Source organism: Globicephala melas, chromosome 12 (assembly GCF_963455315.2).
Source record: "Globicephala melas chromosome 12, mGloMel1.2, whole genome shotgun sequence".
NCBI classification, from domain to species: Eukaryota; Metazoa; Chordata; class Mammalia; order Artiodactyla; family Delphinidae; genus Globicephala; species Globicephala melas.
Window position 1 is genome coordinate 11,443,287 of NC_083325.1, and position 10,679 is coordinate 11,453,965.

Consider the following 10,679-nt stretch of genomic DNA (forward strand, 5'->3'; position numbering starts at 1 on the left):
CCTTGTGAAGTCAAAAAAAGTCAACTGCTTCTAGGCGTCAAATAGTAAGAGCTGAGCCTGGGACGGTCATTGAGTGATCAAGGCCTGAGTGACTCAGAAAGAGAGGAAGAGAAAGGCATGGCCTTCCCCACACCATGTTTCAGAAAGACTCAGGGGAGCTACCATTCGATCAAAGGAGAGAGAAGCTAGAGGCAAGAAAGGAAGGAAATAAAGCAGGTCTGAGACCAATGTCTTGGCAAGAACTCTGGGTATGCTTGTAGCCATGTGGAACTGACTAGAAGCAAATAGATCAGAAGCTGACTGTGTATTCTTTTTTTTTTAACCCGAATTGTCAAAGAAACCATGAGCTTAAAAAAAGCATTTGATGTAATGGAATATCATTCAGCCATGAAAAGGAACGGATTACTGACGCCACAACATGGATGAACCTTGAAGACAAGAGCTAAGTAAAAGAAGTCAGACATAAAAGATCACACACTGTACCATTCCATTTATATGAAATATACAGAAGAGGCAGGTCCATAGAAATAGAAGGCAGATTAGTGGTTGCCAGGGGCTGGGGGGAGGGGGAATGGGAAGCAAATGCTGGATGGAGAGAGCATTTCCTTTTGGGGTTATGACCGTGTTTTGGAACTAGAAGTGATGGTGGCACAGTGCTGTGGTTGTACTAAATGCCACTGAATTATGCATTTTTAAGTGGTTACTTTTATATTATGTGAATTTCACCTCGATTTTTAAAAAGCATTTACTATCCAACTATGGAACTCCAACCCGTCAGCATCAGGAGGTGGGCTGGAAACACTGTGCTGCCCCAACTCAGGGCAGGTTCCCAACCCATATGATATACAACCAGAGGCCCCAGAGAACAACGGATGGGGAGGCCCCCCAAAGATGAACCCACAGATGGTGGGACCCTGCACCTCAGGGGAGGGGTCTCACTCTATCTGCCTGGAAGACTTCAGAATTTCTGGACCAGGAGCCCCTGGGTACCTGCCATCATTCCCTCGTGCAATGGCAGTGCTGTTGTCGTTATCCTGCTCCTATTGCCCTGAGGGAAACTGGCCTGTGTGGAGCAGCTCTTTCATCTCACTGCTTTATTATGTGTTTATAGGCTGCTGGGACACTGCTAAGAGATCGCCATGCCTCACCTGGAGATCCAGGAACATTCCACCAAATGTAGCTTAAGTTGTGGTCATGGCAGCGACTGCTGGCTGCCTAACCCTATATCTGCTCTCCTTTTGCCCCCAATAATGGAGCTCTTGATTTTCAGTTGGGCACAGAATAATTCTTCCTAGGACAATTCTGCATTTGTTAGTCCCCCTTGCAGCTGGTTTGGCCACCACCTGAGGAGGGCAGGATGATGAGCTAGAAGGGGCCTGAGTTAGCCAAGTTGGGCAGCTGCCATGTAACTCTAGACTGCCTGCCTCTGGGTTTCTTTCACATGAGAGAATAAAACTTCTTGTATTTGAGCCTCTGTTGTTGTAGGTTTCTGTAATGTACAACTAATTCTAATCATAACTGACACAGTGGCCTCTATCCTAATCAACCAATCAATCATTTGGGTACCTAATTGGGTATGTAGGAGTCTGCAATGCAGTCTCAACTCCACCATCATCTGGGATTTGATGGACCTCCTCATTCTCTTAGAACTTTCCAAATTGGCCAGGCACACTGTTGTACAGCAGATCTCTAGAATGCATTCATTTTGCACAACTGAAACTTTATACCAATTTTCCCCCTGTTCCCAACCCCTGCAAGCACCATTCTACTCTCTTCTTCTATGAGTTTGACTATGTTAGGTACCTCATATAAGTTGAATCATGCAGTATTTGTTCTGTGACTGGATTATTTCATTTAGCATAGAGTTCTGCAGGTTCATCCACGTAGTCACAAGTGGCAGGAATTTCTTCTTTTTTAAGGCTGAATAATATTCTGTGGCATGTATATACCACATTTTCTTTATCCTTTCATCTGTCGATGGACATTTAGAGTGTTTCCACACCTTGGCTATTGTGGATAATGCTGCAATGAATAAGGGAGTGCAAATACCTGTTTGAGATCCTGATTTCAATTATTCTAGATAAATACCCAAAAGTGAGATTGCTGAATCATATGGTAGTGCTTTTTTCAATTTTAAGAGAATAGATTTCATGATAAATATTCTCATCACAATTTTAAAAAAGGAAGGAAAGAAGATTTCATTGTCTGCAACAAACAGTATATAAACTATATTTTTTTAAAAGTTGGTCAGGGCACTAACAGTTTCAAGCAAAATCATCCCACAATTCCATACTAGAAATGGCAAAAAAGAACTTGCCAAGTGCAGGCAAGATGGTCATCTCTGACCTCCCTGGACCCTGGAGTTTCTAGACAGATCTACAAAGCAGTAAAGAAAAACAGGATTGATTACTATACCCTTCTGTTCAACGTAGGCTTGAAAAACTATTGAAAAGTACCTTAATTTTACTCAGAACATTTCTTAACGTGTCCTGAAGAGCAAATTCACTTCTGACATAGAATACGAGATTTTAATTTTGTTTTCATATTGCTTTTCTTTTCTTTTCATTTCATGGGCAATTTTATCTACCAATTACCCAACTGACACTAGTTTCTGTTTAGCAGTTATCTCATCAATGGTGAGAGAATACTGTCAAAAAAACAAAATTCAACCAAGTAAATGTGAAGATCTAATTGGCTTTCTTTGGCGATTCATAAATTGGGCAACATCGCTTCTAGCAACCTTCTAGAGTTGTACAAAATGGAAGGTTTTTATAGAAAACAGGGTGGGGCAAGAAGGTGATTAGCAAAAGAAAAGAAAGAGTTCTTCGGGGCCAGGACTTCTACTTTTGGGACTGGAAGGGGAAAGCAAGGGTCTTTATCCTGCAGATTTCCTCACTAGTGTTGATCGAAAAATTTCAGATGGACTGTTTTGAAGGTCACATTTCTGGGGGGGGTTGAAACTGTGTTTACGTCTCGGTGTGCTGTCATGGGGGGAAAACGACTCTATTTTTTTTTTTTTAAACAATACAGTAATCAAGGTAGCAGCTGCTGCTTCGAGAACCAGAGCTTCTTTTATCAGTTGTTCTTGAAGCTGGGAAAGTATCAAGTCTTGAAACAATGTATATTTTAATATAAAGTTTATTGTTTTATGATTGTAGGAATTATAAATGAATTATAAATGTTGCCTGGGGATGATCTAGAAAATACAGAGGAGTAGAGACCATTAATCTCACCTCCCAAAACCAAAGCGCCGTTAATATTTTGCTGCGTTTCCTTCTGCTCATGCACGTTCTCTCTCTCTCTCTCCTTCTCTCTCCCCTGGTTTACATAGTTGTAGTCACACTGTACACATAATTTTGTGCCCTGCTTTATTTCACTTAACACAACAACATAAGCATTATTCTCCATTATTAAAACTCCCTAGTGCTCACAGTGGAGGGCTATTTTCATGGTAAAACTTTGATGGTCCTCAAAGGGATCATCACACCCAGTCTTCATCACACACAGGCAAGTTCCCTGCAAAGTTGCGGGCTGCTCCTGGTCTGCTGAACAGGACCCAGAACTAAGACAGTCACAGGAAGACAGACTCAGAACTAAGACAGATGGCAAGGACATGCCCAGACTTGCTCAGCTGCCTACTCCCAGGGACCAGTAGTTTGTTTCCTGCTAGGCAACCCCATTAATACAGAAGTTCTTTTCTGCAGAAACATACACTGGCTTTGAACCAAGGAGGCAGGCTCATGGCACAGCACCCCCAGGGTGATAAAATCCAGACGCCAAAAGAAAAAGGAAACTATGCTATCGATCGTGTGGTGGGATAGTGAGACCGCTCATTTTAGTTTCCAGAAAAGAAAAGAATTGTCCTAATTCACAGTCCTGACATGGTGAAGACTGCCCAACAACCAGGTTCCCACCCGTAACACGTGGCAAGCACGTGGAGAGCACACTTGAGGTTACAGAGAGCCTGTGGACCTGGATGAGGGGAGACAGCAGGCATGATGCAATGAGCAGCCTCCGGCATTGACCACAGAAGGGACCCTGGTGAGGCTCCCTGGCGTCTGATTTGACTTCTCTGAAGCAAAACATCTTTTCTGCAAAAATGCAGCACCGTGAGGGCAGGCTCTGTGTATATGTAGATTTCTGTGCTCCCAGCACTTAGCATATACCTCGCACATATTGTAGCATTTGATATAGTCTGTTGAAGAATGACTCTTTACAGACTCCCTTAAATGTTGACAATTAGAACTCAGTGCTTGAGTTCACAAGCATTTTCTTGTGAAGGAGCACATACCTGGGTACGGGTATGCCTGCTTGGCTGTCTGTCCCTGAACTGACCGCCTCCCCAGGGTGAGGTGACCTTGGCTTCAGCAAAAGAAGAGTGGAAGGACATGGGAAGGTGGACATTATACTGAAGAATGGAGATGCAAGTGACTGTGTATGAACAATGTTGCCTGCCTTTTCAGTAAACAAAGGACGTTGCAGCCATCCAGCCATCACATTACAGCAGCTCTGAAGGTAAGCCCTGAGGGAACTCAGGACAGAAAAAGGATACCCCCCATCTAGCAGTCAGCTGCTGCAGCCACCCCCAGTGGTGCACCCTGAGGAAACTCAGGATGAAAGCACAGGATGCTGGCCCCAGATGGCTGAGGTGCATATCAAGGAATGATTTCAGTGAGCCCAGACTCTTGCATCTTCCCATACATAGAAAAGCACTGAATTCCTTAACTAGAGATGTCTGATTTTCTTTAATTAACAGTAATCTTTTGATGTTCCCACTACCCAGTCTTTGTGCAAAAACTCCTATATGTCCTGGCTCCTTCCCTCGCCTCTTCAGAGCAGTCCCTCAGAGTTATCTGAGATGCTGTGTCCTAGGCTTAAGTCCTCAGTTTTGTCTGCCAAATAAAACATAATTCTCAACTTTTAGGTTGTGCTTTTTTTTTTCCAGTCAACAGACCATATTTCAAAAGTTTGCTTCGGCATACCTGTCTCCTTTAAATCTCTTCTTCTCTGTTTCTTATTCTGTTATCTTCTCCTAATTCCCAGGACCCAGAACTCAGGTTAGTCCTATTAATGCTAAAGGTAAGCCAGGTTAAGAGTGAAATATACCTTTGGTGAGCAGGCCTGGGTGCAATTTATATCATTTTTTTCCTGGGAAAATGCAATGACAGTTATGACTTTAAAAGAATACCTGGGACCACATGTAAGCTCGTAAGTCAGGTGTCACTTGTCTGTAGAATTGTATGGGCATCTGGACCAATCAAGAGTTGTTCTGACTGGTGGTTGCAAAGCGGGGGAGGGGGATGGGAGAGGGTAGGAATGGGAGTTTGGGATTAGCAGGTGCAAACTGATATATATAGAATAGATAAACAACAAGGTTCTACTGTATAGCCCAGGGAACTATACTCAATATCCTGGGATAAACCATAATGGAAAAAAATATGAAAAAGAACATATATATATATATATATGTGTGTGTGTGTGTGTGTGTGTGTGTGTGTGTGTAACTGAGTCACTTTGCTGTACAGCAGTAATTAGCACAACATTGTAATTCAACTATATTCAACAAAAATTAAATTAAAAAAAAAAGAGTTGTTCTGGAATCTTCCCTGCCCTGGGAGACAAGGAGGCAAGGGGGTCCATCTGCAGTGTAAACATGTTCTCTCTGCATTAGAACAATAGACAATATATACAGATAGACATATCCTCATAAGTAAGGAAAGGGTAACTGCATTCTAAAATGGAAACAATCATTATTCTCCCCATAATCATCATCACAATTATCTCTCTGGTTGATATGAGCACAGCTCTTACCATGCCCCTGACACTAAGCTAACCAACATGCATCTTTTCATATAATTCTCCAATGGCTTTCTAAGGCGGGCACTTTATAAATGAGGAAACTGAGGCCCAGAGACATTCAGCAGCTCACCCAAGGGGACCCAGGAGTGCTAAGGAAAGAACCCACACCTAGATGGTCTTCCTCCAGGACCTGGACTCCTAACTATTCATTATTTTAAGGAAGACAGAAGCCAGGCAGATGGCACTCCAGGACTCATTTAAGCCCCTGGCAGAGCAGGGTGGGTCTGGGACTCTCCGAATTACTCCATGCTTGCCTCTCTTATTCTCCACAGTGGCCCCAGGCGGTGCCAAGCGCACTCCAGACGCTCAGAAGAGAGCTTCTGATGGATGAATGAATAACCCAGTTCCTCAGTCTGTTTTGCAATGTGAACTTACCCAAGCTGTGTTCAGATATTTGAATTAACTTCCTGAGCTGTATTTGGGAGGTTGTACTTGTGATTTCTGTGCCCCCATTGACAGTGATAAAGCTCTAATGCTGCCTTCCTTGTGGGCTTGAGAGTGAGTGGGATGGAGGGGGTATTGAGGTTCCCCTGCTCAGTCACACAAACTCACAAAACACAAGAGCAATCATTAGTCAAGTTGTGAGTTCAGGGGCACAACATTGGATCGAGGGGCAGGCATGGTGGTATAGAAGAAGGGTAGTCAGGTCTATGTGTAGCCAGGAGCGGTGGGAAGGGGCTGGAGGCAATGGGCACTTTGAGATAATGGTGGATATGGTTACATTTCACAGTCTCTCTAGCAGCTAGGAATGGTCATGGAAATGTGAATTGAGCTTTTGAAAGGAACACCCTAGAATGAAGAGGATGGATGGTGGGCTGGCACTCTTTTTACCTCCTTCCTCCACTGCCAATGTATTCCGCTGCTACTTGGAACGCAGACATGATGGCAGGAGTTCCAGCAGCAATCTTGGAGCTGTAAGCAAAAGGCTAGAAGAACCACAAAGCCCTTAGCCTCTGAGCAAAGGCCAGCAGCTACCTGCCTCCAGATTTCTCATTATGTTAGAAAAATAAATGCTGTGTTTGAGCCACTTGGATCAGGTCTGTTACTAGCAGCTGAACCCCTGACCCACGCACCCTTTGTGGTAGGCAGTCCCCATCTGATCATGGCCCATCATCTCCTCCTGGGAGGCCTTATGAAGTTAGAACACTATTTAATAATGCCCAGTATTTATCTTTGGATATAAAAGTAAACAAAATTTTATTTATTTCTGTGCTCAGCTAAATGACACATGAACATGATGTGTGAAGGCCAAAAGTCACCTCCGGTATTCATACTCTCGTGTTTTTCCCTTCCTTGAGTCTGAGCTGGACTTACTGACCTGCTTCTAACAAAGACTATGGCAGAAGTGATGGAATGTCACTACAGACATTAAGTAGCTTCTGCCTTGCGTGCTCTCACACTAGCTTCCATGTCACGAGGCTGCTCTCTAGAGAGGCCAAGTGGTGAGGGGTCAGGGCCTGGCAGCAGCCACAGGAAGCAGACACCACCAGCCCCAGCTGAGCCTTCAGGTGAGATCACAGCCCCGACCAACAGCTTCTTGACTGCAACTTCATGAGAGCTCATAAACCAAAGACATCCAGCTAAGCCATGTCCAGATTCTTAACCCACAGAAACTGGGAAAATAATAAAAGTTTATTGCTTAAAGCCTGTTTTAGATAACTAATACATTCTCCAAACAACAGTTTTCTTGGGTGAATATCCAATTTAGTGTCTGTTCTCTAAGTATTCCATTGTATGTCTTAGTCCAAACCAGCGGTCCCCAACCTTTCTGGCTCCAGGGACCGGTTTCGTGGAAGACAACTTTTCCATGAATCAGGGTGGGGGTGAATGGTTCAGGCGGTAATGAGAATGATGGGGAGCGGCTGTAAATACAGATGAAGCTTTGCTCGCTCACCCACCACTCACCTCCTGCTGTGCAGCCCAGTTCCTAATGGGCCATGGACCAGTAGTGGTCTGAGGCCCGGGGATTGGGGACCCCTGGTCCAAACCATCCTCACTGAATTATTGACACCTGAATAGAACTCCTGGCATAGAGTTCTGCTCAACAGATGGATGGACAGATGAATGAATGAATAAATGAATGAATGACAGAGACTGTGTCTTGCTGAGCTATTCTACAGAACCTGGAGCCTCAATAAATGTTGAACAAAGCACACTGGGAAAGATGAGGGGAAAATAACAACGTGCATAAATCAGCCAACCATGATTAGAGCGTCAGTAATTTTACTTGGGTCGGCACTTCTAGACTTTACTCTGAGATTTACTGAAGGCAAATTCCTCCTGAGAGGCCTTATTAAGTTAGAAGAGCATTTAATAGCTCCCAACGTTTATCTTTGGGTCTAAGAATAAACCAAAGTTTTATTTATTACCGTGCTCAACTAAACAACGCGTTCATATGATGTGTGAAGGCCGGGAGTGACAAGTCCCATGAACGAACTGACAGCAAATGCAAAAACTCACCAATTTCCCTAATAATGTAAAAACAGACGCAGAAGGTAAGAGCTGACTTCAGAATCGGCTTCAAGGGCTGTGGAAACAGCAATGACAGCTGTGTGAGAGGCAATAAGGGCTCATTCCTTGCCATCCAGGGCAGACGAAGCTCTTAGGTTCGTTCATCCAGTTTTTTTATTTCATCATCCAAGACATTTAAATGGCAGCCTGGGGTAAACTGTAAATCCCAGAGTGGGCTTTAGTCTAAAGCATGTCTGTGTATTTGGACTGACATATACACACTACTATATATAAGATAGGTAACTAATAAGGACCTACTGTATAGCACAGGGAATTCTACTCAATACACTGTAATGGGATTTCCCTGGTGGCACAGTGGTTAAGAATCCACCTGCCAATGCAGGGGACATGGGATTGAGCCCTGGTTTGGGAAGATCCCACGTGCCATGGAGCAACGAAGCCCATGCACCACAACTACAGCATGCGAGCCACAACTACTGAGCCTATGTGCCCACAACTACTGAGGCTTTGCTTTAGAGCCTGTGCTCCGTAACCAAGAGAAGCCACCGCAATGAGAAGCCCGCGCACCGCAATGAAGAGTAGCCCCCGCTCGCCACAACTAGAGAAAGCCCGCGCACAGCAATGAAGACCCAACGCAGCCAAAACATAAAATAAATAAATAAATCTATAAAAAAAACAAACCCCAAAATTCTGTAATGGCCTAATGGGGGAAGAATCTAAAAAAGAGTGGATGTGTGTATATGTATAACTGAATCACTTTGCTGTACAGCAGAAACTAACACATTGTAAATCAATTATATGTCGATAGTGAATAAATAAAAGCAAGACTATGTAAAAGCTTTGTGCCAACATGTGATGGTTTGCCAGATTCTATTTTTATATTAGAGGGGTTGGGGGAAAGGATTTGGGGAAATAGAGATAGAAAGTATGCTGGTTGCTGGGGGCCCTGGGGAGGGGAGAGGAGAGGCAAGGAGGATGCATGGCGGGGTGGGCATGGTGGCTGGGCTCCGTGTCTGGCTCTGATCCCCCCTCACCAAGAAAGACACGCTAAATGCCTATGGGCAGGAGCCACAGCACTTCTATGCAGTGGGGACACCATTCCCTCAAAAGCTATTCACACGGCAAGGACAGTATTTCTTAATCTGCTCTCTAAATCTGGTTTTCAATTCAGAGAAAAATCTGTCTAGGCTTTTTATATGATTTGCTAAAATGTGTCAAGTACATGAATGTTTGTCACTGGGTCTTGCAGAGAGCTGGCTGAGAGGAAATTCTACACAGCAAGGAGCCTGGGGGCTTTCTCTGGTATTTATTTTGGCCGCAATTCGAGTCCCCCCACCCCCTCAATGCCCCCCTCATTCTCTCCACGCCTGCGCTCCCACCCCACCCCAGGACAGGGCCTTATTGGTCTGTAACACAGGGCTCCCATGCCTGGCACGAAAACATCCCCTGAATGTCTTCGAAAGAATTTGATCCTAAGCAGGAACATCCTGGAAACATAACTGGGTTCTACTACTGGCCTCAGAAGAGAAAGGAAGTTGACCGAATTACTCAAGGAACTAGTTAACATTGGGAAATAATTTCTTACATTGACCTTCTGGTGGAAGACAGAAATTTTCTGGGAGACCCAGGCTTGCTTGGATAAGGCAAACTCTGTCATCATTCTACCAGCTCCCTTACTGGCCCGCGAGACAAAAGGAACTCTTCAATCCCACAGCTGCTTAGTTCCCGGCAGCTCTTATCGTGGTACATTTCCATCCTCATCGTTCTAAAGCCATAGCCCTTTCCTCAGGTCTATTAGCCTGTTTACATGACAACATCATTCCCCAGCCGCAGAAGGAAATCTTCCCATGCTCCCCAAACACCAAGGTTCTTCCATTGCAAAAGCCAAACGCCTCCTTCAAAAGGCACTCATCCGTTCTCACGGCTTCCCCAGGCCGAGATGGTGCGCCTGGGAAAACAGCCCATCCCCATAGCTAGAGGGAGGTGAGGGAAAGCCTGTGAGAGAACCAGCCAGAAAAAAAAAAAACAACACATGTGGCTAAAGAAAACACGCACACGGACTTCCCTGGTGGCGCAGTGGTTGAGAGTCCGCCTGCCGATGCAGGGGACACGGGTTCGTGCCCCGGTCCGGGAAGATCCCACATGCTGCGGAGCGGCTGGGCCCGTGAGCCATGGCCGCTGAGCCTGCGCGTCTGGAGCCTGTGCTCCGCAACGGGAGAGGCCACAACAGTGAGAGGCCCGCGAACCGCAAAAAAAAAAAAAAAAAAAAAAAAAAGAATTACCAAATGATCCAGACCTTCCACTTCTGGGTATACCCAAAAGAATTGAAAGCAGGGTATTCAAAGTGA